We start from the raw sequence: 27621 nt of genomic DNA, 5'->3' as shown, positions 1-27621 counted from the left end.
TACCCACCCTAAACCATAAATTCCCCCCTGGCACCCCATAACCCATATCCACCCTGAACCCTAAAATGACCCCTGGCACCCCAAAACCCATACCCACCCTGAACCCTAAAATTGCCCCCTGGAACCCCAAAACCCATACCCGCTCAGAACCTTAAAATTACCCCCTGGCACCCCAATCGGTAACCCACCCTGAATCATAAAATTACTCACTGGCACCCTAAAACCCAAACCCACCCTGAACTCTAAAGTTACCCACTAGCACCCCCCCAAAAAAATGAACACTACAAACTTACACTACATTTGCATATTTGGAGGGGACTGTCTTCTTTGACGTTTCTATGTAAGTCAAGAACAACATTCACAGTAACCTAGATATGCAGGCAGTAGGTAATGTTGTGCTGAAAAATGCATTACAGTTAATGAAACTTACATAGAAACTGCTGCCTGCTCCTCTGATACTATACTGTGGAGTCTGGCTGATCCGCAGCACTGTGTCCTGGCATCCAGCCCCTCGAAGGTCTCAGAGTAGATAGGTGGGGGTCAAATGGCTCCTGGATTCTCCTTGTCTGGGCCTCCTCTTTTTCTTCCTTGGTGCCCTTGGATGCGAAAATAGAAAGATCCATGGCCCCGTTCACCATTTATCTAGTGAGCAGAGCCGTGGATATGAATTCCATCCAAGTGCACAGACAGCAGGGTGAAAGTGATGAATGTGCAGGTGATGCTTTTCCTTTGTAAATTAATTTCTGCTGGCCTCATAGCCCAGGGTTTGCTGTCTGTGCACTTGTATGGAATACACATCTATACAAGTGCACAGACAGCACACCCTGGGCTATGATGCCAGCAGAAATTCCTTTACAAAGGAAACGTGTCACCTTAACTGGCCATGCCTTCCCCCTGCTGTGCACATCTTCACACCCCATGCTCACAACCCATCAAGTGTTAAGTGAAATCCTTGCCTTCCGGCAAGGATTTCACCTCTGTGGTGCCACTCTAAAGGAAAACAAGAGGTGGGGGCAGGGGGGTTCACTCACTGAAACTGTTCAGAGGCTGGCTGGCTGGCTCACTCGAGCCGCTGGGCCTCTCAGAAAGCATAATAGAAATCACATTCTCGGATCGGATGCGCTGCCTTCTTGCATCATTTCAGTGCGTGTCATCTTAGCCCGGGCAGAGGAGGCGACGGGGTTTTGGACTGAAGCCCGATTAGCCCAATGGGTGTTTCGCGCCTGTGTCTTAGTAAGGAGTTCCAGTAGACGTGGTTAGGTTACAGATGAATACGTTTATTGTTCTTAGATTTTAAGTATGTTTCCCAGTAAAAATGTAAATAAGGCCCCACCAGGAGCAGCCTCCCTGTTGGTCAGCCCAGGATCCAACTAGCACTCCACCTCAGAGCAATCCACGCATTCCAATGACATCACCAGCCACACCAACATTCTACCCAACACATTCACACTGGCTGAGCAGCAGAGGCAGAGAAACAGGGAAGATGCATAGTATAAAAAATTAGATATAACAATTTACCCTCAGCCTTTCTAAAGGATTGGGGTCTTAGAATGATGTAAAAAAGTATAAATGTTAAATGACACCCACATGAATGTGTAGAGTTGGCTAAATGAATGACATCCGTTTTCAAGGCAGATTACAAAAGAATGAAAATTCATTGACTAGAAGTGAACCAGAACTATGGGGACCTTCCCCTACCAGTAAAATTGCAAGGGGGGCTGATCACCTTACATGCTGACATAGTAAGGTACTTAACCCGATTACTTTCTAGCAATCTTAATTGTTCGGATTGTTACTGTTCCTCATCAAATTCTTTATCGTGGAGGGTAATCCAAACCTACATGCAGCCGACCTTCAAAGATTCAAGGGGTGAGTGCCTGTGACGAGATGGAGAAAAATAGGAGGAACATTCAATGTGCTAACATTCACACATTTTACAGAGCCTAAAAATGGCTCAAATCGGGTATGAGGCGCTATATTAAAATTAATATTACACCTGGCGCATACGAAATGGAAAGAAAATGACTTGTGCTGAACAAGATAGAAATATGAGAAATCGGATGGGGGCAGAGTCATTATGCACTGGGTTAAGGCTACAGGCCCGGGACAACGCGAAGATAATTATCCGATATCTCATCACCAAACCATTCAAGCGTGCCACCCCTTCACTGGCGTGTTCGCCCCTAAGAGTTGCCGGGAAGACGTGGGTTTTGATCGTAGGATCAGAGTAAACGTGACAACTCCTCGAGGGCGCCCAAGGAGCAAGTGCTTGTTGGCAGTCAGTCGTAAACTCAGCTGCAAGTGCATGTTTGTTGATTGGAGAGATGGGCGGGTCATTTCACTCACCGGTCACCTAGGTTCCAGCTGTGCTTAGAGAGGGAGGGAGTCGGCTTTACCTGTCGCCTCCCACTAAAAAGGCATATAGCCTCGGGTGACGGGCAGTTCAGCTTCCCCGCGCAGCTTGACTCAGGTGAGTGCCCTCCGGTCCTGACAAGCATCTAAACTTGGGGCCTCTGAAACAGGGAGACTTTCCCGGGGAATGGGCGAGCCCAAGTTTAACGGGTGTTTGGGTCTGCAAGTGTTTTACGATTTGTTGCGAGTCCTGCGATTGCTTCTACGCGTCTATCTGTCACTCCACAGCAGCCCCAGTACCCGCTAAAGTGTTTTCCAGCGTCTCCACCCTCTTTGTATGCAGTCGGTGCTTAGCTAAACATTTCCCCTCTCCAGCGTCTGTTCAAGTTTCAGGGCCTGCAGTGGACGTGCTCTCCGCCTCACCCTTCCAAGGCTGCGGTTGTTGAATCTACGGCGTTAGTGTTCCCTAGAGTGCATCGACCTATTAACGGTGCCTGCGGGGTGCGGCCTCTATCTTCAATTCAGTAAGACCCAGGGCTTTAAGTGAGACAGGTCCCGCAGGTGCTCTGCACCGGCAGTTCTATACAGCAGGAGCTCAAACGGGTACCTCAGTTTAGCTATCACTCGGGGAAAAAAATAATACATTTTAACTCTGCAGCAGTGCCATCCTTCACTGCCTATGATGTAACTTCTGAGGGACTCATTGTAGTTGAGCCAATCTCCTCATTTCAGAACTGAAACATTTTCAATATTCTATACAAGGAAGCCGTAGTTGTTGCTTATTTATCTTATGCAACTAACAACCACTGACAAAGCCAATAGTCCTGGCTTGTTTTAGGTTTTATGCTACTTGTTGTATTATATATTTGGATGTGATGACATGAACAGCAACATACCAGTGAATGGCACACTTAATTACATAGGCCACACCCCCCCTCCCTCCAGATTTGTCATCCCACTTTAAGCCCTGGTGACGGCTTAAGTGTGGCTGGTGATAATTCACTTCCACTCTGTGTGTGAGCAGCACGTCACCTGCTCGGTGCAATGTTCTAGAAAGTTCACGTTACCCGGATGGAAAGGAACTTGGCATTTTCTCGTTTTAAAATTGTAATTTTTTTTATATAATGCGATTTTATATAGCGCGAACATTACCCGAAGGTGTCAGAGCTTTACATAAGAACCAGTTGTGATAATTAAGGACTTAGGATTACATGAGTTACATAAAAGATACAAACAGAAAAAAATGCAAATGTACAAGTGGTAAAGTCACACAAGGAAGAGATACAGAAAAGGGATAAACTCTAAGAGTCACATAGGAATGGTAGAGAGTACAGGTCTACTACATATACTAGTGGTTCGAGTTTTCTCTATATTCATGTATATACAAATAGTAGCATTTCTCAGGCCAAGACCCAAAAAAAAGAAAACAGGAGATCAGAGTTCCATTAAGGGGGTCAGAGGGGGGACGCAGTCACAGCACCAAGGGAAGGTGGGAGGGATACAAGGGTATGAAGAAAAGGCAAATCGGAGGATCATCAAGGGGGGAAAGAGGGAAAAGGGTAAAGGACAAGGAAATGGACAAGATGGCGGGTCAGAGTCCAGAGAAAAAAGGCAGAGAAAAGCAGCAAAATGGCAGGCAGGACAAAAGTAGATAAGTCCATGAGTGACCCATTGAGTTTTTTAGCTGCAACGGAGTCAAGCGAAACTGCTGGGTCCTCGATGCCGTAGCAGTGGTTTGACCTTCCACTGGGCCCCCGAATACTAGTCCGGCTGATTATCCTGTTCCCAAGACCTTCGGGACACGAACCTGGATCGGACCCTGCACTGGCCTCCCTGCACAATGGTCCGGCCAGTCTATTTCTTACCCTGGACCTTTGGGACACGACCCCTGCGTTGATGCTCCCGAAGCACCCCTGAGACGACCAGGTGCTATCGTCATCGGAGCACTGGGGCTGGCTCAGGAGAACGGTTGGAGATAAATTGCGGTGATGTGTTGGTGAGCCCCGAGCTGTCTCGCTGAAAATATCGTGCTGAGACTCGCTGAGTTCATCGCCTTTGAGTATGCAGCGACATCCAGGTGTCGCTGTTTCGGCAGGGATGCAGGGTCGAGGCATTGTCGTACCCTGCGGCGACCCGGAACAAAGTCCCCTGGTTCTCGGAACGCAATCGCTGGGACAGAGCTGCGCTGGGAAGGAGACAGCATTTCAGCGTAGCACCCAGTATCCAAAGCAATCTGGCACCCGGTGCAGGATATGCTCCGGTGCCCGGGTTGCAGGGGGGTCGGGGGGCGGCTGGGTGGGCTGAGTGCGGCTCTGTCCTTGGGGGGGCGTCTCCGACGGGGGCTCACGGGGGAAGGGGAGGTAAGCACCTGCGGTCATGGAAAGGAAATCGCTCCAGGTTACCCAAGACCTGTTACAAAATAAACAACCGTGTATTTAATGTAACCCCAGTGGAGCAAGCTTCTGGAACAGTTTACTAATCCTCTTTCGCTTTAATTCACCAGCTCCTTGTTTCTTTATTCGCTCCTCATTTTTAAAAAAAATAAAACAAAATATTGGGTTTTTATGACCGACATATATAACTGTTCACACTTAGACATTTTGCGTTGTCTATAACGCACACCACTATTTCTGGCACAATTGACCGGTATTTCTTTTATGGGCGGCTGAGATAGGGGAGGGATCCTGTCGGTGGGGTTTTGGTGAAAAAGGTGTTGAAAGGGTTGGGTAGGGTACAAGCTGTTTCTAAACAGTTGCAGTAACCAGTGACTTTTGGTTTGCTTTAAAGGATGTTGCTTCAGTTGTCCTCGTGCTGCTATGATGCGTTTGAGTGTGGGTAGTTTTGGTTATGTTTTTTGTTGTCTTTTGGGGAGTTCAGGGCTTCTGAGTTACTGGGTATGAGGAACAGGGCTGGAATAAACAGCGATGAGGTTTTCGTGGAGGGAAACAGGCTGAGACTATGGTTAAGGGCTTCAAAGACTCCCCAGTTGGGTAGGGGACAATGGGTTTTCTTGGGAAGGAGTGGTTTAGAATTTTGTTGTCCGGTCACGGAATGAGAGGCTTTCAGGGCCTCTTTTTTCTCTCCTGGGACATTTTTTGTCACGCACAAGGAAGTCCGATTTCTATTGCTCAATTGCTGGCTGTTTTGCAGTAGGTGTTGCTGTGTTTGGGGGGAAAACCCACTGCATTTTGGAACGCACTCTTTTCGCATTGGTACTGCAACGGAGGCAACAAGATTGGGGTGGGATTGATCAGACATATGCCGAATTGGGAGATGGAAGTCCAAATGTTGCGAAAAGTATGTTAGGAAAGGACTTCAGGATTTCTCTTTTCATATTAATACTTGTTTTTCTGCCTAGGTTCGTTGCAAAGGATGGTTAATGGTTAAAGGATCACTTGGATTGTAGGACACTCATTCGTTAAATGGGCCGCTGTTTAAGCTGAATAGATTTGTGGGAGATCACTTGGACTGAAAAGTGTTACCCATGAGGTGATCTGGAATGGTAAAGGAGGGATGCGTTGGGGGAGGGTGGGGGTTGTTTTCTTTGTTAGAGATGTGCGTTAACAGAGGGGGTCCTCCGGATCTGCTGGTCATTCACCTTGGAGAGAATGATCTCGTGGAGCGGTCTTTCCCGACTTTGATCAAAATATTAAAAATGGATCTGAGTGTCATCAAGGAAACATGGGTGAGCACCATGATGATTTGGACGGAATTTGTACCGCGGCTGCATTGGAGAGGAGCAAGAAACCATGCAGCTTTGGAAAAAGCGAGGAGGAATCTTAATAGAGCTATGCAAATTTTCTGTGAGTGCTTGGGGGTTCACATTTTAGCGCACAATATACAGCTTATTTAAAAGCCATCTTTTCAGGGACGATGGGGTCCACCTGTCGCAAATGGGGCAAGCATTCTATTTGGTGGAATTGCGTGATCTGATTGCCAAGGTATGGAACACAAATTTGTGGTGCTCTCCTAGACCGGCATGAAGGTTCTCCAGTGGTGGGGCAGGAAAACTCTGCTCATTTTTCCTGGTTGGAGAGTTTCTGGGGGGTGGGCACCCTGGAGCGGGTTTGTCCATCCTCAAAGGGCAGGAAAAGCAAATGAGGGGGGGTAGCAGCATGAGTCAGTCTCTTCTGGGTTTGGTTGGGTTAGCTTGGTGGGGGTTTATCTTTCATAGGGATAATAAGATAAGTTTGGGGGTTTGGTTTGTTAAAATTAATCAAGATATTTTTGGAAAAGATTTTATTTGCACATGTCCTAATAAAGTAGCCTTTCTTGCTAAACAAAAAGAATTTGTGGACAGTGAGTTATTGCGCGAGGAGGGACCCAGGGGGAGCCGTGCGCGAGCCTGTCTTACCCTGGCTGGTTCGCGCAGGGAAATGGCCACAGGTGAAAGGGGTTTGGGGTAATGAGGCGCAGACAGGAAAGGTACTATTAACGGTGAGAAAGGTGGGAAAGGAACTGAGCTCGAGAGAGGCGGGTGGCTAAGTTCGTTTTTGTCCCAACCACCCACCCCTTTTTTTCTTTTTCAGGACCTGTTTAGGCATTTTTATCTACTTTGGTAACTGCCAAAGTGGACTTCTCTTGTTGCCCCATTAAGACAGGTTTTAGCTTTTACAGTTCCATTGTTAGGTGGTTTTCTGGTGGGTGGGCAGCCTGGAGCGGGTTTGTCCATCCTCAAAGGGCAGGAAAAGGTAATGAGGGGGGGTAGCAACATGAGTCAGTCTCTTCTGGGTTTGGTTGGGTTAGCTTAGTGGGGGTTCATATTTCATAGGGATAAGATAAGTTTGGGGGTTTCATTTGTTAAAATGAATCAAGATGTTTTTGGAAAAGATTTTATTTGCACCTGTCTTAATAAAGTGGCCTTTCATATTACAAAAATAATTTGTGAACAGTGAGTTATTGCGCGATATGCTGGACCCTTCTTGAGGCAAGAGGGCTGCAGAAAGATCCAGGATATGTAGAACATAAGAAGGAATGGGTTGAAGCCTTTTGGGCTATTAATAGGCAGCACCAGACCGGGGTAGTCTGGGATGCTTTTAAAGCTGGGATACGCCGGGAGACATTGAGCTATTGCCTGCCTAGACAGAAACATAAGATACAGTTAGAGAAAAAGCTATGTCCGGTAATAATGGATATAGAGGATGAGCTGGATGCTGCAATTGTTATGGGTACATTGCTTGATGATATCTTGCTTAGATTGGCCTTAGTCAAATCTGAAGCTGTGTTGGTTATAGCCACCAATGCAGCAGCAACTTTTCTTGCAAGAAAGAAGCAATGTTATGAGCTCGGTGAACGGGTCAGGCATACACTAGCGGTGCAGTTCAGACAGGAAATCGCACCCGGAGAGATTAGGGAGATATCGATGGAAATGGGAATATAGTTGACGATCCAGTAGGGATTCGAGAGATATTCAGGCAGTTCTATGGTAAATTATATAATGAAGCTCAGGCTAAGGATCCTCTTGAAATTCAAAGTTATCTTAATGAAACTTTTATACAGTCTATCTCTGAGGAAGAGAGAGGCACTGGAAACCCCACTGACGGTGGAAGAGATCTATGCTGCTTTAGGAAGCCTCCTCTCAGGCAAGGTATCCGGACCCGATCAGAATCATTTACAATTTCATTTACAATTTTATAAAGTCTTTCTGGAGATAATTAGACTTTATTTAGTTGAAACAGTACTTCAGGCCCAGTCAGGCAACTTCGTTCCAGAGTCATGGGCAGATATAGTAATCTTTCCGAAAATGGGGAAACCCTCCAGAGAACCTGGGTCATATAGGCCAATAACACTAATGAACTGTGACGCTAATTTTTTTCAAAAACCCTGGCAACCAGGCTAAGCAACATAATCGGTAAGATAGTCAACCCCACTCATCATGGCTTCATTCCAGGGAGAGAAACAATACAGCATGTCCGCAGGGTTCTAACTCTTTGACGCTGCTGAAGTCTCAGGGGATCCTATGGCGGTGATGCTAATGGATGCAGAAAAGGTATTTGACCGGGTCTCCTGGGACTATCTCTGGGCAGCTATGAAGCAGTTTGGTAATGAGGGGGGGGGGGTATGTCAGAGCAATCCAGGCCTTGTATAAAGATCAGACAGCCCGTATTAGAGTGAATGGATGATAAAGGGCATCTTCAACATTAAGTGTGATACACAGCACGGCTGCCCATGTTCGCCACTGCTCTTTGCGATGTACATTGATCCCCTAATTCGGAAGCTAGAGGCAAATGGAGGCATTGTCCCTATAAGATATCACAGCCTAGAATATAAAATCTTGGCATATGCAGACAGCATCGCATTGGTTACTCCAAAACTGGATGACGCCCTGGCTGTAATTGAGACAGCTCACATTTTGGGCCTCGTATCGGGGTATGCCTTAAATAGGTCTAAGACTCAAAGTCAAGAATACGGGGGCCGTGTGTGATGATACATGGGTAACTGACTCTGCAGTCTATCTGGGCTAAATATATCAGCAGATCTGGGGAAGACTGTAGATAGAAATATTGAGCCAATAATTACCAAAGCTAAAAAGGATTTTGATAGAATGCACAATTTACATCTGTCGCTAGTTGGACGGTGTAATGTGGTGAAAATGGTCTTTTTGGCAAAATTTGTGTATCATTTTAGGGCTATACCACTTGAATTTAAGAAAAAAATTTGTTCTGCAGTGGGGCACATGGTTAATATGTTTACTTGGGTACATGGGAAAACTAGGAGGGCAGTGCAATTTTATGTCTTTGCCAAGGGAAAGAGGAGGATGGGCTGTATCACTGGGCGGCAGCCTTTCAGTATATGAGCGGGCTAATTGGGGGAGATGCGACTGACCCTTGGGTCAAGTCTGGATCAATCCAAATGTATTCAATTTTGTTGGGAGAAGATGCTCAAAACTGTTACTGAAATTCACTGAGCCCAGTTATTTTAAAAGAACTAGGTTGAAGACCCTGATAGCTGCATTCAAGATTTTGACCGCATTTCGTAAAATAACTGGTCTTGGTAGACTAAATGGGTATACCCACCTCTTCAGGAACCCCTCTTTTCCTAGGAAAATCTTCTCGGATTCTATAATGGCGGAATGGGAATTGCTTGGGTTCTGGAGATTGGGTGACATAATGGGGTCGCATGGATTCCGGAGGTTTGTAGATTTACAGAATAGTTATGGTATTTATAAAATACATTTTGTTTTAAGTATCTTCAAATTCGTAGCTTTATAGGTGGGGAAAAAGGGTGGGTCCTGTGGATTTAGTACAAATAAAAATTATGGATGTTACTAGAGAAGGGGAAGACTGCACTATTCGGAGGATATATGCTGGACTCTTTCTTTAAATATGATTATCTTGAAAAATATGAGAAGAAATGGGTAGATAAACTTGCCGTATATCAGGATAGCTTTAGAGCTTCTTTAGAATTGGGCCAAACCATTTTATGCTCTGCAGGGCTCCAAGCTCAACAGTACAAACAATCTTTTCCTTGTATTCGACTCTTGAAAGGATTGAACAATGGGGGGGGGGGGGGCAGACTGAACTAGATGCCCTCGGTGCAACAGTATGAACACTGAAATAATACATGTTTGCATCATGCCCTAAATTCCAACCTCTGAGGAAAGTGATTGCACTCTTTTTGGATAGAACACTAGAAGTTAAAGTCTGTCTTACTCCTGCTATAATTTTGCTGTGGATAAATAGGGAGAACAGGCAAGATCCATTTCAAAGTTTTCTCTTTTTGACCATGTCAGTACTGCGCATTTGTATTGCCACAGCTTGGCTGAATAACACCGCTCCAACGTTCCAACAATGGCTTGCCAGGTTGCTGGCTAACTACAATCTCGAAGGGGATCTATGAGAGAAAGGGGAAAAAGGGGAGATTGCTTGGCAAACGCATTTGTGGGCCCATTTATAGACGGAAGGAAAATCAGCAATAAAGACTGTTTAAGCTAATAACATGGGTCTGTCTTCAGTTTTTTTGTGTGTTTTTTTCCTCTTTGAATAGGTTTCCGAATAAGGATGATTAATGATGCATTAATAATGTTCTGTGTTGTAGATGTTATCATCATTTTTGTTCTGGCTCTCTCCATTGTTTCCTGCACTGTGAAGTTTGCATATGTCTCCGATATTATCGATCTGTATGTTTTTTCTTCTTTGGATATGCTGCTGTGCTTAAAATAAAATAAAAAATAATTTAAAAAAATAAAAGCAATCACTTCTACAAAATACCTTTCAATGCCCAATGTATTCGGATGTACCTTGGCTAACTGCTTCCAGCTGTTAAATGAATACTTTCCTTTTTGACTTTTAAAGAGACTTCATCATATTTTTGTTTTCCGGGAAATACATGCCAAATATTTTCAAGGCTCACTTGTGCATGGAGCCATGTTGGACCCTAGACACTACTCTGGTTCGCCTCTGTGTTCATTCTCTTACCCTACAGGATTTGATTGAGAGAGAAAATAGGCTCTGGAAGCAAAATAGAAGTGACCCTATTAATAAATTAGATAGATAAAATAAGTGGTCCATTTCTGCAAATCGGGGTAGTTTGGAATCTGTAAAGAAACACTGCATATGTGATTGGCAAGGCCTGGAAGGCTGCATGGATCCGAGATTTCTGCAGACAATGTTAGTTTAAATACACTGCCTGTGGGCCAGTCAAACCGGAACCCGCGACTGGGCTTACAGAGCCCCTGACAGCCTTGAAAATATTTTCTAGAACCCTAAATGAGCAGCTTTTTTTGCTGCGTGTAGAAGGTTCGACGTGGGAGGAAATGGCAACCGTGAAGAATAATCCTAAACATATTTTTATTTATTTGGCATCCCTACCATATTTTACTCTGTAGTGGTGGAAAATGACTGTTTGACTATTCAGTTTCATGGTGCTTCCTTTACTGACCCTAGAAGGATGGAACGCCGTGTCCTCCCTATTTGTAATTTCTCAGTTTAATAACAAACTGAGCACAGTGTCAGCAGAACTTTCGGTTTATTGTCCTGGTTCACCCCAAGTGGGAGTTCTAATAATAACATGCAAAGCTCTCTCTGCTGTCACAAACCCCCATAATCCTCTTTGTGTCAAGTAACAGATGGCTTGTGCAGGGGGGATTGTTGACTTTAGAGTCTTGGGACTTAAAGTGGTACATGTCAGAATATTGTTTGTCCTGGACTATGAATTTTGACGGGCATGGACGAGGTGGTGGTTATAACAAAGGCTACAGAAAATAGGAGTTTGGAAGTTCCACGTTTTGCACCAGGATTGAGTAAATTATGCACCAACAGTTGTCCCATTATGTGGTATAATGTGCCACATCATGTGGCAGTTTTATTTCAATATTTTGACAGTTTAAATCCGTATGTGAAAAGGTTTTGTCTAATAAGTACTAATTTAAAACCTCATTACACATTTGACAACTATTAGGCAAGAGGTTCTACCACTTCCCTTCCCCTTGAGCTATGCTTCTTTGTAACCTTTGATCAATTTGAACTAGAAACTTAGTACTTTTTTGGGGGTTGAAATTTGCAGATTATATAGCAAAGGGTGGATTGTGCATTAAGGCCAAAACTAGGCATAAAATGCTACAATTGCATAAGTTATCAATGCCTTCTAATATAAACGTCTACGTAAACTCCTCCTTAACTGTCTCTACTGAATCGGTGAATGTTTTTAGAATTTTTTTTATTTTCAGCTTTACTGAATTATACCTTGAGAAACATGTCACTGCATCACTGCCTATGAACACATCTCGTGCAACAAGGTGAGGGTAGAATGCTTGAATGAATCTCATCCACTGGCAATCGCTCGGTCCACATTCCAATCCATCGTTTCTCGCCCACCATGCCACTTCAGTTTGGACCCAGCCATATGTAAAACAGGTTTGATCCTGCTCCAATGGGGACGACCCAGCCTGTTCTGCCAAGTCCTCCCTAAACCGGATTACAAGCGGAGCCGGACTGAACAGAAACCGGCCTTGACAAACTGCTCGGCTGGCCCCCATAGGGTGTGTGTGGAGGTGCGGTCGAGCTGTTTGCATAGGCCGGTTTGGGCAGATTTTGTTACAGGTGTCCGATATTGCCCACCCGGTAACAAACTGCTCCCCCAGGGGCCCAAAACCAGCACCCACCATGGCGGCCCTGAAGGGAAATGCCCGGTGCCCGCTACGGCCATTCCGGCCTAGATCACAAGCAACCTATGACCGATTATTGGTTGATTCCAGTGGCACTGTGAGCATGGAACCAACGCCTGGGACTACCTGTCTCACTTAGGGCATCAACTGTAAACACACCAAGGTGATGGATGGTATGCTTGAATTAATCTCACTGGTTTTTACTTGGCAGGGTATAATCTGAGGTGGCATGGTTGGCAAAAGAACAATGGTTTTGAAAGCTACCCTGCGCAATTGCCATTGGTTAGACCTATTGCTCTTATTAGAGAGAAACCATTGAGAGGTTGCTTGTATTCGTGCTCGGGGGAAGGAGAGGGGTAAGCTGGTTAGGCAGTTTGGGCTTGAAAGTTTCTATTGGAGCAGGGGTATGGCTGGGTCCAAACTGGTGGCATGGTGGGTAAAATACTAAGGTTTGGGATCAGGCCCAATCGATTGCCGGTTGCTGAGATTAATTCAAGAATTCCTCCATCTTTGTTGTTTCTGTACACATCTCAAGCATCACTAACTTTGTGCATTTACAGTTTGCACCAACTATTAATTGATCTTCTAAGCATTATCGAGTATTACTCTTTTTAATATATACAATATTTGTATTTTGTCTTTTCTCTTCCACATTTCACTTCTGTACATTAGGGGAAACTGGGCATCATTGGTTGGCCATATTCCCTTTAATCCATCCTCATTCCCACAGATCCCCACACATGTCTTCCCCCACACACGTGTGTGTGTGTGTGTGTATATGTGTATATATATGTGTGTATATATATATATATATATATATATATATATATATATATATATATATATATTCACTGAAAAAACCATAGGTTATAGACCATATATAGTTAGGAATTAGCATTTACAAAACCTTGAAAATTCACTGAAAAAACCATAGGTTATAGACCATATATAGTTAGGGATTAGCATTTACAAAACCTTATTTTACTCGCACAAAACCATTGAAATTCGCATATATAGCTAGTTGCACTAACTATATACCGCGCACCCGCAATCCACTGCTGATGATGTCACATATTACATCATTCATGACATGGTCAGTGACATCACTGATGACATCACTGTTGACAACTCAAATGACATCACTGACAACATCACTGATGACATCATTCATGTGATAATACGATCAACCTCTTCAGACTCTAATATAACCTTAGATACACTCAGTGTAAACAGACACTCACAGATTCTCACTCATCCATGGAGTTACTCATACATCTAGTCAGCTAGTCAGTCATGCAAAGAATCAATCACAACTCCATTTCCTCAACTATACAGTTATACACACCTTACTTATTCAAACATATTTTAACACATTTTTACTCTCTTATACAATCACTGATACAAGTTTTCAATGATCCATGCAGCCACTCACACATTCACTGGCTCTTATACACAGTAATGTATATATGTCAACTCTCACATGTACTGTGTTTTACATATGTACTTACTTTGACATGTAGCACTGAGATATCCATTCACTCACCAATACACTCATGCACACAGTCAACCACCCATACAGCTGTTTCCACATGCAGTTTTGAACCCATACATCTAGTGAATCAACTGTTCACACATCTATGCACAGTCGCACACCTCCGAGCCACCCACACACACACACACTCTCTCTCCCATACAAATACTTGGGCAACCAATCAATAACCCATTTAGTTACTCATATAGGTACTGATCAACACATGCAGCACTTTACAGAACAGATATAGTGATGCACAAATTAAGACAGTTTAATCACTAACCCATGCACTCAGTGAGACACATTTAATCACTCTCTCATGCAGTCAGTCATGCACCTACTAAATCCTTCATCCAGACACTTATACATCCACTCATTCTTCAATATGTAAGACATATTTTAACTTTACAGAAATATACAGTCACTGGATGATGTCATCAGTGATGTCACTGACCATGTCATGAAGGATGTAATATGTGACATCAGCAGTGGATTGCGGGTGCGCGATATATAGTTAGTGCAACTAACTATATATGCGAATTTCAATGGTTTTGTGCGAGTAAAATAAGGTTTTGTAAATGCTAATCCCTAACTATATATGGTCTATAACCTATGGTTTTTTCAGTGAATTTTCAAGGTTTTGTAAATGCTAATTCCTAACTATATATGGTCTATAACCTATGGTCTTTTCTGTGAATTTCAATGGTTTTTTAATAGCAAATATCAAAAGCTGTAAAATGTCAAGTAAGTGGTAGGTAAAAACATTTTCGTATTTATGCACGCTGATGTGCTTTGAACGCTGCCCCCCCCCCTCCTCTTTTCTTTAAGGAGTATTCTCTTTGCAGATAGTGAAGGAGTAAACAAAAGGAATCAAGCAAAATCAGTAGGCCACTAATGGGATCTCTTTTTGACCTCGCTAAAATAGAAACATTAGGAACAACCCCTCATGAGAAATACGAAACTAGTGAGAGGAACTGAGCTATACACCATGATGGCTGCAAGACAGCTCGGCTCTGCCGCCCACCCCGCCCAAAACAACGACAAACCCTATGCAAATATTATAAATATATACAACACACCAGCAAAGTAACAGGGTAAAATGTTTTATTAAATAACTATTTACATGGCAGCCTGCTGCAACATCCATCACTATTCCTGTCGAGGTAGCATAGCTGGCGGCCTAGGGGTGGAGAACCATTGTGCAAATTGCCTGGGGACGACACCATGTGCCAAGACTCGTCCCCAGTACATCCAGAGCGATGTCCGACAAGTTGTGTGTGAGGATGCCTTGCTGATGCCGCCACCCCCACCACCACCTTTTTGTTGCCTGATCCGGCTAGCTCAATCGATCGAGCATGAGACTCATGCACTCTGATCTCCTTGGCCTCAGTCAAGCATCAATAGTATCATTTTCATACGTGAGTGTAGGTTCATTGTTTTCCATCCACAGACTAAAAGCCTGGAGTGGGAGTGAAAGAACCATAACTAGGTAACAAGGAAGGCAGACGCTGTGGGAAGGACTCTGGATATGTTAAGTTCCTTGGTCCCTGAGTTACTTCGATGTCACTGCCTTGCACAAATGGCATAAGTCCTGGATGTTGGGTGCCATAGTTGAGGGTTCCGAGCAGCTCTTGTAACACTGTCTGAAGTTTATTTGCACCTGCTGCAGCTTCACTAATCTCAAAGTAAGTGGGGGCTGTTTGTGGACCTGACTGCATTGAGGCCCCCGAGGGGCGGTGTGATGGCACCGACCCCCTCCCCAAGTCTTGTTGCCCTGGTGTGGCCTGAGATCGCCCCCGACATAGGCGGCCGGCTCCCGTGGTCAAGCGGAACTTTTTGCCTTTTGGTGACTCTTCCATTCTGAACATTGTCCCACAATCCGTTTGACCTGAAGACACGTCCTGCGGTGCCCTAGTCCGACCATCACATATTCCTGCGCCAGGAGACGGCGTGGGATGCACTAGAAGGGAGAGGCGGCGCGAACGAGCCTCCCCCACCTCCCCAGGTGGAGGTTTCTCAGGTACACCCCAGCGCTTCACGCAACCAGCTGAGTTGCGCCCGCTCTTGCGACTACAGCGTCTCGCTCACCATCTAGTTGAGTTGCGCCCACTCTTGCGGTGCAGCGATAGGCAGCTGCCACAGGACTCTCAAAATGGCGGACGGCTCTTCGGATTTGGGCCTGGTCCACTAAAATGGCCCTGGGACACCTTGGAACTCGGACGCTTGTCTGCTAGGGCTTGGGCCCCATTCTAGAAAGCGTCCCCTCAGCCTTGAAGATTTTACAAAAGTCACTGGGGCCCCCGACTCCCGCAGACTTCCGGTGGCGAGAGACTGCCATGATTGCTCGCGGAATGGCCACGACATAGCTCTCATGCTGACGCCAGCTTCAATCTGAAACATCCAGAAACACTGTAGACTACCAATTCGATCAGTTCCGGTGGAGCCTCAACGTGACCCGATAGAGAAGAACTTGCCCTCCCCTCTTTTGATTGATAGTTCTTGTTGCCTGTCCCTTCTCTTGTCATTTAACAGAACTTTTTGGTCTGCTGAAAGGGGTTGTGTTACGACCGCTGGTTGGTGGAGACATTTTGACTATATTCTGGACCTGCGTTGTCGCGTAATGCATCATATGACGCGCCGCATTAGCGCACCCGGAAGTGCTCCGGTGCGCGAGACGCAACTTCCCGGAAACGATCCAGAGCGCGGCGCGTAACGTAAGCATAACAGGTCATGTGACTTGTTGATAAAACTTTTCATTGGTTCATTTTACTTTTGTTATTCTAATGATGAAAGGCTTGGTAATATGACCTAAAAATAACACTTTTCATTGCTTTCGAACATTTTTTTTCCCCAAATGATGAAAGCCCCACCTTTTTTTTTCTCACTCTGACTTGTAAAGCAAAGGACCCAGATGCATTTACAGTTTATCACTAACAATGTTCCAGGCTAATGTATTTTCCCGGGAAATTTACAACTGTCCTGCAAGTAAAATATTCCTTTTTCGAGAAAAAGGGCGTTTCTTCGTCCCATGAGGGAGCCGTTGAGCAAAAGAGGCTCGGCCTGCTGTCTTAGTCGCTGATAGGCATGAATATCGGATTCTTATCGATCACTTTATGTTGCAGGAGTGGAAAAAACAACAGCCCTTGACCATTTATCTTTACTGCGTTCCTGCGTATACCTTTTAAGCGTCATGTAATCGGGCTGCTTTATTTCACTTGCCTTTTACTCATTCGAAAACAGTGGCTATTATTCAAAACTATACCAAAAAAGGTAGTACTACCATGTTTTGTTTGAAAAACCTTTATTGTGAAAATGTCAGTATACAAATACGGGCCTATAACCATGTGGGCCGGCCACGGAGCAAACTGGAATCGTTTATGATGAGGGGACATTTACACTGTAGAAGAACGTAACGAGCGGGCCATTAGGTTGCAAGAACTAAGGTGTCTAACAGTTGCGGAATCGGTGGACGTACATTTTATAATTAAAGTACGACAGGGCCAGTTACAATAAAATTATCTACATATACATTTGCGGGCAAGTATCATAGATGACGTTAATTAGAACTTTCAATAGTACAGTAATCAATAACACATCAGAACTTAATAACAATAGGGATGTCCAAATGTTCAATCAATTCTCATCCCCGCCCGCCATGTGCTTCAAAACTGCATACGTATCTCGTGATATCAAGGTTGGGCAACCAGTACACAACAAGGAGTTACGAGTCCCATTTATACCGGCGCCATTTTGTGCGAGGCCGGGCAGGTCCAGGATATAGTCAAAATGTCTCCACCAATCAGCGGTCGGACCAAACACCTTTCGGCAGTCCAAAAAGGTTCCATTAAATGGCAACAGAAGAAATAGGCAACAAGAACAATCAGTCAAAAGAGGGGACGCTTTCGTGAATGGGGCCCAAGCCCTAGCAGGCAAGCGTCCGAGTTCCAAGGTGTCCCAGGGCCATTTTAGTGGACCAGGCCCAAATCCAAAGAGCTGGCCACCATTTTGAGAGTCCTGTTGCAGCCGGCTATCGCTGCACCACAAGAGTAACCGCAATTCAGCTAGATGGTGGGTGAGTCACTGTACCGCAAGAGCGGGCAGAACTCAGCTGGATGGGGGGTGAGGCACTGTGCCGCAAGAGCGGGCGGAACTCAGCTGGATGGCGGGTGAAACGCTAAGAGGCGCCCCACTGCAGATGAGGTGCCTCCACCTGGGGAGGCGGGAGTGGCCCGTTTAAGCCACCCCACCCCCGGGCACCCCACGCCGTCTTTCGGCGCAGCATTGTAGGATAGCCACACCAGTGCGGCAACTTGCTGGACACCACCTCGGTGCCACCCGGATCTCGGCGCGTTCGAGTCACTGTACCGCAAGAGTAACCGAAACTCAGCTGGATGGCGGGTGAGTCGCTGTACCGCAAGAGTTGGAGAAACTCAGCTGGATGGCGGGTGAGTCGCTGTACCGCAAGAGCGGGAGGAACTCTGCTGAACGGCGAGTGAAATGGCAAAGGGCGCCGCACTGCACATGAGGTGCCTCCACCTAGGGAGGGGGAAGAGGCCCATTTGCGCCGCCCCCCCCCCCCCGGGCACCCCACGCCGTCTTTCGGCGCAGCATTGTAGGATAGCCACACCAGTGCGGAAACTTGCTGGACACCACCTCGGTGCCATCCGGATCTCGACGCGTTGTGCTGCCTTCGGCCTATTCGCACATCTGTCCGCTACTGACGCCGCCTCACAGGCCAACGGATTTTGTAGGCTTTTTATAGCCCAAAGCCGCATAACAGGTCATGTGACTTGTTTATAAAACTTTTCATTGGTTCATTTTACTTTTGGTTTCCTAATGATGAAATGCTTGATCATATGACCTAAAAATAACACTTTTTATTGGATTGAAAAAATTTTTTTTTCCCCAAACGATGAAAGCCCCACCTTTAAATTTTTTTTTTTTTTTTTTTTTTTATTTTTTTTTTTTTCTCACTCGGCAATCCAAAAAGGTTCAGTTAGATGACAACAGAGGGGACAGGCAACAAGAACCATCACTCAAAAAAGGGGAGGGCAAGTTCTTCCCTACCGGGTCACGTTGGGGCTCCACCGGAACTCATCTAATTGATAGTCTACAGTGTTTCTGGATGTTTCAGACTGAAGCTGGCGTCAGCATGAGAGCACCACCATCTCATAGCTCCGTCGTGGCCATTCCGCAAGCAATCATGGCAGCCGCTCCCCACCGGAAGCCTGCGGGAGTCAGGGGCCCGATGACTTTTGTAGAATCTTCAAGGCTGAGGGGACGCTTTCGAGAATGGGGCCTAAGCCCTAGCAGGCAAATGTCCGAGTTCAAATGTGTCCCAGGGCCATTTTAGTGGACCAGGCCCAAGTCCGAAGAGCCGGCCGCCATTTTAAGAGTCCTGTAGCAGCCAGCAAGAGTGGGCGCAATTCTACTGGATGGTGGACGAGACGCTGTAGCCGCAAGAGCGGGCGGTAAACAGCTGAATGGCGGATGAGGCACAGTGCAGCAAAAGCGGGCGGAAAACTGCTGATTGGTGACAAACGGTAAAAGGGCGCCCCACTACAGCAGACGAGCCTCCACCTGGGGAGGCCCGTTCATGCCGCCCCCCCCCCCCCCCCCCGGGCCGCCCCACACCGTTTTTCGGTGCAGCATTGTAGGATGCCAAGACCAGTGCGGCAAGTAAAGGACATCACCTGGGTGCCGTCCAGATCTCGGCGCGTTGTGCTGCCTTCGGACTATTCGCACAACAGACCGCTACTGACGAGGCACAGTGCAGCAAAAGTGGGCGGAAAACCGCGGAATGGCAAGTGAAACGCTAAAGGGGCGCCCCACTACAGCAGACGAGCCTCCGCCTGGGGAGGCCCGTTCACGCCACCTCCCCCCCCCCGGGCCGCCCCACGTTGTTTTTCGGTGCAGCATTGTAGGATGCCAAGACTAGTGCGGCAAGTAAAGGACATCACCTGGGTGCCGTCCAGATCTCGGCGCGTTGTGCTGCCTTCGGACTATTCGCACAACAGACCGCTACTGACGAGGCACAGTGCAGCAAAAGCGGGCGGAAAACCGCGGAATGGCAAGTGAAACGCTAAAGGGGCGCCCCACTACAGCAGACGAGCCTCCACCTGGGGAGGCCCGTTCACGCCGCCTCCCCCCCCACCCCCGGGGCGCCCCACGTCGTTTTTCGGTGCAGCATTGTAGGATGCCAAGACTAGTGCGGCAAGTAAAGGACATCACCTGGGTGCCGTCCAGATCTTGGCGCGTTGTGCTGCCTTCGGACTATTCGCACAACAGACCGCTACTGACCATTGTTGCTTTTAACGTGTTTACTGTTTTTGATGCGTTGTATATATTTATAAGTTATTAAAGTGTTATAATCCTACTACTTTGTTGGAGTGCTATACATTTTTAATGTGACACATAATTGTGAAGACTTTGATGTACAAAAAGGCATCCCTGGAATCTTCCGCTTCAGGCTCGGTCCCACACACCCTTACAGTGAGAATCCCCTCCCCAATCACAATACAGGATCGTTATCAGATAGTAGGAATGCGTGTGGTGTGACGGATCTCATGGGGTGGGGGCCTTGATCTACTGTAACTCCTTTGAAGAGGGGTGATTCTTTATAGTTGGGGCCATAAACTACATCCGCAGGACTAGGTGATAGCCTGGGACCGGCCTGGACAATCAGACACAAAGGAAGAGGAGTGTCAGAGGGTGCGGTTGTGAATAGGGTGAAAGGGAGGTGTCGGGCGGGCACAGGGTGTGATTCTCAGGGAAGAGCAGCGCAGATGGGGGGAGGTTTATGGCCCATGCATAAGGCGGAGAGCGGGGGTGACCAGTGCGTGGGGGAGATGCTTGCGAGGGTGGAGAGCCATGCTGAGGATCGGCGGCGTGCAGAGAGTGGGTCTGGTCAAGGCATCTAAAATGGCTGCCGTGCACGACAAAAGTGTGGCATTGGAAAAAAAGCAAGATTGCGCAGACAATGTTTATCAATACGGATTAAATTATAACAATTATTTTTAACAATATATTTACTCGCAGTGTCAAAATGGAGGTCAACACTTCCTGATTTCCTTCGAATCGAACGTTAACAGACGTCACGCAGCAAAAAAAAAAAAAAAAAAGCTCACGCGCAGCCGCTGGAAGACAAGTATCAACATATATGAGCATCCTCAGCCACCCTCAGAAAACATAGGGGGTCAGGATACGTCTCCCGTACCCCCTTATACCCATTTCTCACATTGTTTTTCCTCCATCTTGTAATTTAATTAAAACGAAACACAAAATGTCGAATTCCCGTTTCGCGTCCCGATTCGCTACTCGGTTCGCGAACCGGAAAGCGCTTCTACCGCAAAAAATAATTTTTTTTTTATTTGCCCCACGGGACCCTTTAATAACCCCAACATCATTCCTAGGGGGTCAAGAAGGGTCTACCTTGCCCCCTTTCATTAAATTCCCCCGTCGTTTTTCTCCTCCTCTTGTCTCTCGATCCTACTGAGAGACGAGATGGCGGCCTCTCCGGACTGTTTAGAATGTTGACAGACACCGGAGAGCCAATCAGCTTCGCTTCGCAAAGCTCCATTACGCGAAAAGTTTGCGAACCGGAGCGCTACCCGGGACGCTGTCACAGATATATCTGTTTTTTTAAACGTTAATTTCTCAAAATCCACTGGAGCACATATATTGTGACCCAGCAAAGGCACATCGGGCTAACAATCCCTACAATTTTGCCAAGTTTCGTGCAACTCCATTCAGCCGTTCGAGCTAAAAGTGAGGCCAAACGCCCTATGGAAAACTCAATGTTAAAAACTCATTTTGGGACCCCCCTTTTTTCTCGGCCCCCCCCTTGACGAAACCCTCCCAAATTTTCAGGGGCTGCTCAGAAACAAAATGTGCCATTTTCCTGAATTTCAGCCGATTCCGTCCACAAACGCTAAAGTTATTAGACATAGAATTTTCAAAAGTTCCATAGAGAAAAAATCCTAACTATATATACCTACTGGCGACCGCCAGTAGGTAATATATAGCGTTGTCATTCCATTTATCCGGCTTAAACCGGCCCTCTTTGCGGTGCGTTTTCCAGCGGTGGGACCATGCCGCTAACAATTTGCCACACTTCCAGAATCCCAGAAAAACGGGTCGCACTAACCAAAAGGATTCGCTTAATCAAAAATTATTTTAATTTTCATTTTCTAGACGGCATCTCTTAAGACAAACGCGTTTCGCAGCAGCCGCTGCCTGATCACGGCATGTTACAACTGTTTTTTTTTTTTAGTTTTTAAACTTGTTCGAAAAGGACAAATACCTAATTTCCGGTTTCATTTCAAACTGCCCCTTAGACTTATGGGACATGTAGTATTTACCTATTTTCGGTAATTCTGATGATGTAGATTTACAAAACCGAAGTGAAATATTTTCATAAACGGCACAATTATCTACAGACACATTATAGACTATACATGTTTGTTACCATATAAATACAATTTCTATTTTCATCACTATGTATACATTTCACATTTAATATGCTTAATTCATAAATGATTTTATGTCACTTTATGAAGTCATTTCCATACAACCTTCAGGTTTGTTATTGTATATTTCTTATGTCTTTGTACTATAAATGCCCGTATAGCTCCTCCGATTGATTTAGACTAAACTGGGTCATTGTTCTAAATTTTAAAGTGTCTGGATTCTTTTTGACGGAGCATTTTTTCCATATTCACTCCTCGTTTACTTTCTGTCACTTGATCAATGCTATAGAATTTTAACAATTTCCAGTTTCCCTTGTGAGTCAATTCCATATGCCTTGCTACAGCATTGTTTTTATCTTTATTTGTGGTGGCATGCGGATGTTCCAAAATTCTTTTTTTAAGTTTGCATGTTGTACTCCCTATATATTTTAATTTACAGGGGCATTCAACTACATTTACCACATATCTGCTCTTGCAGGTGATCAAATTTTGAATTTTCCACATTTTTTTTATTTGCCATTTGGACTTCCGATTTTGGTTTGGCAATTTGACAGACCTTGCAACTAACATTTAACAAAGCCTTTAGTTTGTAACCATTGATTTCCTTTACTTTGGATTTCTAGATGACTATGGATCAAGTGATCTTTCAGATTCTTTGCTCTGCGATATGTTACTATCGGGTGATCACCCACTACTTTTCCGATGGTGTTGTCTAATTTCAGAATTTTCCAATTCTTTAAGATTGAATTCACCGTTTTGGAATCTTGGTTGTAATGCGTGATAAATCTTATTTCTGCTGGGTTTGTTGTTGTTTTAGCTTTTATTTTCGAACATTCATTTCTTGTTTTTTTCGTTGGCTCTTTTCCAACAGTTTCCTACAATGCCGGCATTGTAATTTCTGCTTTTGAATCTTTTTGTGTTGGTACTGTGCTTTAGCCACTCTGTTTCCTCACTGCATATTCTGCGTTTTCGGAGAAATTCTCCGTATGGGATACTTTCAATTAATGACTTTTGGTGGAAGCTATCTGCTTGTAGGGTGTCATTGGTCGCAGTGCTTTTTCAATGAAGGGTGGTTTGGATTTTGTTATCCTTTATATAGATCTTCATGTCCAGGAAGATGGCATGATTTTTTTCCATTGATAGGTAAATTTTAAACTTTCAATACTTGTGATCAAAATTTTAAACTATTCCTGGAATTCTATTTCTGTTCCTTTCTACACGATCAATAGATCATCGAGGAGTCTCGACCACTGGACGATTTTTCCACATATTTGTTGTTTTGGATGTTCCAGGCCACTTCCTTCTCCCACCAGCCCAAAGTGAGGCAGGCATAACTTGTACTACAGGAAAAACCCATAGCCGTTCCGTTGCATTGTTTAAAAATTTCCAACATTTCCAACAGCATTCGATTGTGATCACTTAGATGTATATTCCTTTCTTGTAGGAAATATTTACAAGCATTTATTCCCAAATCGTTTGCTATGGTGATGTATAACGAGAACATCCATTGTAATCAAGTAATTAGAGTCATCCCAGGTTATTTGTTGAATTTTTCTAAGGATATCACTGGTATCTTTGATATAAGAATCCAGGTTTTCCACAAATAGTTGCAAAAAATGGTCTTTATAATTCGCCATTGGCTTCAATAAAGACCCATTCGTCGAGACTATCGGTCCTCCAGGAGGTTTTGATGCGTCTTTGTGCAATTTTGGGAGGAAATAAATGGTGGCCATCACTGGATGGTCTACCACTAGATATTTTCTCTCGTCTTGATCAATTAATTTTTGAGCTACCCATTTCAAGATTTGTTGATCTATTTCTCTTTTAATTTTGACAATTGGATTGACTTGTAACCTTTCGTAGTAGGTGGCATCCCCAAGTTGCCGATGGGCTTCAGTTATGTATGCTTGCCTGTCCCAAATGACAAAATTTCCGCCTTATCGGCAATTTGTATCACTATTTCCTTATCCATTGAGAGGTTGTGGAGGGCTTCCTTTTCTTCTTTTGTTAGCTTGTCCTTATACCCTCTTTTTCATTTTATACAGGTCATATGTCACAGCTTCTTGTAAAAGGTCTATTTTGTTCCCCGGTTGTAATTGGGGATAAAATCTTGAGTTTGGGTGTTTTTTGCTTAGGCCTGCTCCAATTTGTTCACAGGCCTCTTGGAGGGTAATTTCTTCATTTTCCAAAGCGTTTAGATTTAGTAATGTTAGATAAGCTGTTTCATCTTTGGCTTTTATGATTGATTCAGGGGTTTCTCTTATGCTTGGTTCTTTCTTTGTCTTTGTCTACAAGTTCTTAGCCCGCCTACCTGCTTTGCTGTTTGGCGCTACGGAGCCAGCGCTTCTGCTCTTCCTGGCTGCCCCTGTCCTGCTCGCTGACCCAGACCGCCACCGCTGATCGCCCCCTCCTTGCTGACTCTTGGAGTGGGACGGGCGGCGCTACCATCTTGGGCGGGTCTGGGCTCGGCGCTGCAGATCTTTGGCCCCTCCCCCCTTGCCACACCCCCGGACTCTTCCCCCCATGTGTCGCTACTTAATGGTTACCCAGTCCCGGCCACGCAGCGGACGCGCGCAGCGGGCGCGACGAAGGCGCGCCGAAGTTGCGCCTAAGTTAAGCCCGTCTGCGCCCGTCCGCGACAGGCCGGGACCAGGGGCCACACCCCCTGCTCTTTTTCTGGCTTATACCTCCGCACAACTTCTAGCTTTCACTGCTGTTTCCCCACTTCCATCTCCACTCTTGCGCCACCTTGACACACTTGGTATTCTTGCCTCTCCTCCCCCTCACCTGACCCCGCTTCTTTCTAGCCCCACTAGCACTACCCCCCCAACTGCTGATTCCCCCTCTGCCTCTTATTCCTCCTCCCTCCCTGCCTCTACCGCTGCTTCTGCCATACTGCTTAATACCCGCTCAGCGGCCAAACATCAGACGGCTCTCTTTAATCTCCTTACCTCCGATTCCCCGGATTTCCTTTTTCTGACCGAAACCTGGTTCACTGCTGACTCCCTTCCCGACCTCTTAGCCATTCTTCCCGACACCTATTATGCCCTCCGGGCTGATCGTCCGGACGGCAAGGTGGGGGGAGGGGTGGCGATGATCATTCGGTCAACCCTCAAATTCCAACTTCTTAATCACCCCCCTATCTCTAATGTGGACTATCTAGTGGCCCGCTCTCTCAATCTACCTGCCCCCCTCACTGTTGTCCTTGTGTACCGCCCTCCTCAATCTATGCCCTCCTTTGTAGCCTCCATTCAGGACCTTATGGCCACCCTCGTGGTCAATAATTCCTCCGTCCTATTGCTCGGCGACTTTAACTATTGGCCGGGCGACCCCAGGGAAGACCTCCCCTCGAAAGATTTCTCAGGCACTCTTCAATGCCTAAACTTCACTTCTCATATCTCAGCTCCCACTCACGTCCAGGGTCACATCTTGGACCAAATCTGGTCCTCCCGCCCCATTGTTTCATCTCTTCTTATTTCCCCATGCGTCTGGTCGGATCATTTTTCCATCTTTCGCCATCCACCTGGGAGTGGTCGACAAGCCTCCCCTCCCTAAGAACATCTCAGCCCGTAATTGGAATCGAACGGACCTTGACTCCCTCTCACTCACTTTGGCTTCATCTGTTCCAACCCTCACTAATCTTTCTCTTGATTCTCAGGTCAATGCCATTGGCACATGGCTTTCCTCTTCCTGCGACCTTGTCGCTCCGCTTAGAAAGATCAAGGCGATTCGTCCACATGACGCGCACAAATGGTTCTCTCCAGAACTTAAAACTCTCAAACTCGACCTAAGGCGGTCGGAACGTCACTGGAGACGGAACTATTGCCCCTTGTTGCGCGCCAAATACAAATCACTCCTTGCTGAATATAAAAAAGCGATCCTGGCGGCTAAAACCGCCTATTTCTCTGAGAGAGTAGCTCTCGCGACTAACAAACCCCGTGAAATCTTCTCTCTGGTCTACAATCTTGCCACCTCTGATCGCTCTACCCCTAGCCCGGTTCCCTCACAGTCCCTCTGTTCTTCACTTAACGATTTTTTTATCGACAAGATCGTAAAGATCAAAGCCAACATTCCCACACTGCCACAACCCCGCCCCACCTGCCCTCCCATCTGTCCTCCCTTCTCTTTTTCCTCCTTCCCTCCTCTTTCCACTGAACTATTTCTAAAACTCCTGATCAAAATCAAGTCCGGCTCCCCCATGGATTGCGCGCCAGCACGCATTCTTAAAACCCTCTTCACCAATTGCTCTGGACCTCCTCTTGCCCTCCTCAATTCCTCTTTGGCTCTTGGATCCGTCCCCTCCTCTTTCAAATCTGCCATAGTCCTTCCGATTCTAAAGAAAACTGGTCTAGATCCCTCTCTTCCCTCCAATTTCCGTCCCATCTCTCTCCTTCCCTACCTTGGCAAGATCCTCGAGGCTCATGTCACTTCCTGCCTCTCCTCTTATATTGAGGAGAACAGCCTCCTTGCATCCCACCAGGCAGGATTCCGCCCGGGCCACTCTACGGAGATGGTGGTCCTCGCAGTCTTGGACGAGCTTAAGGGGAAGGCCGACTCCAATCTCCCCCAAGCTCTGGTCCTTCTCGACTTGTCCGCTGCGTTTGACACGGTTGACCATGCCATCCTCCTCGACCGTGTCAGCGCAGCGGGCATTCGGGGCGTGGCCTTTTCCTGGCTGGCGTCCTTCCTTCAGGATAGGTCCCAGGCAGTTCATCTCTCCGGTTTTTCCGCTCCTCCCCGTCCTGTCACTTGTGGTGTTCCCCAAGGTTCTTCTCTTTCCCCTCTCCTTTTCAATCTTTATATTCACCCCCTCATCACTTCTCTTCTTGAGCTGGGGGTCTCCGTGTATAACTACGCAGATGACCTTCAGCTCGTTTTCGATCTTTCTTCCACCCCTGATTCTCTTCCCAAGTTCTGTTCCACCTTAGTTTTCATTTCTGACTGGATGTGCGCTAACCAACTGAAGCTCAATCCAGATAAAACTGAACTTGTTCTCACTGGTGGCCCTTCTAACCCCTGGACCCCCGCACATTGGCCCCTCTCCTTTGGTCCCCCCCCTGTTCCCTCTTCTTCTGTCCGCACTCTTGGCATCAAAGTCAGCCATGACTTATCCATGCACAGTCAGATCAGCTCTGTTGTGTCCTCCTGCTTTCTTTCCCTCCGTT

At 46.0% G+C, this 27621-nt stretch overlaps 1 protein-coding gene across 1 annotated transcript in view; it reads left to right on the top strand.

The window, feature by feature from the left end:
• The first annotated feature begins 2336 nt into the window (after nt 1-2336).
• The window catches only part of LOC147683689 (phospholipid scramblase 2-like), a 469436-nt gene continuing 444151 nt past the window's right edge, over nt 2337-27621 (top strand). Inside the window, exon 1 of the mRNA XM_086944891.1 lies at nt 2337-2470. The gene's annotated coding sequence lies outside the window, so the exon portion shown is untranslated. The remainder of the gene's footprint in view (nt 2471-27621) is intronic.

Source organism: Lissotriton vulgaris, chromosome 11, assembly GCF_964263255.1.
Source record: "Lissotriton vulgaris chromosome 11, aLisVul1.2, whole genome shotgun sequence".
In the NCBI taxonomy this organism is placed as follows: Eukaryota; Metazoa; Chordata; class Amphibia; order Caudata; family Salamandridae; genus Lissotriton; species Lissotriton vulgaris.
Note: the sequence above shows the minus strand (reverse complement) of the source record. Positions and strands in the feature narration are given on the sequence as shown.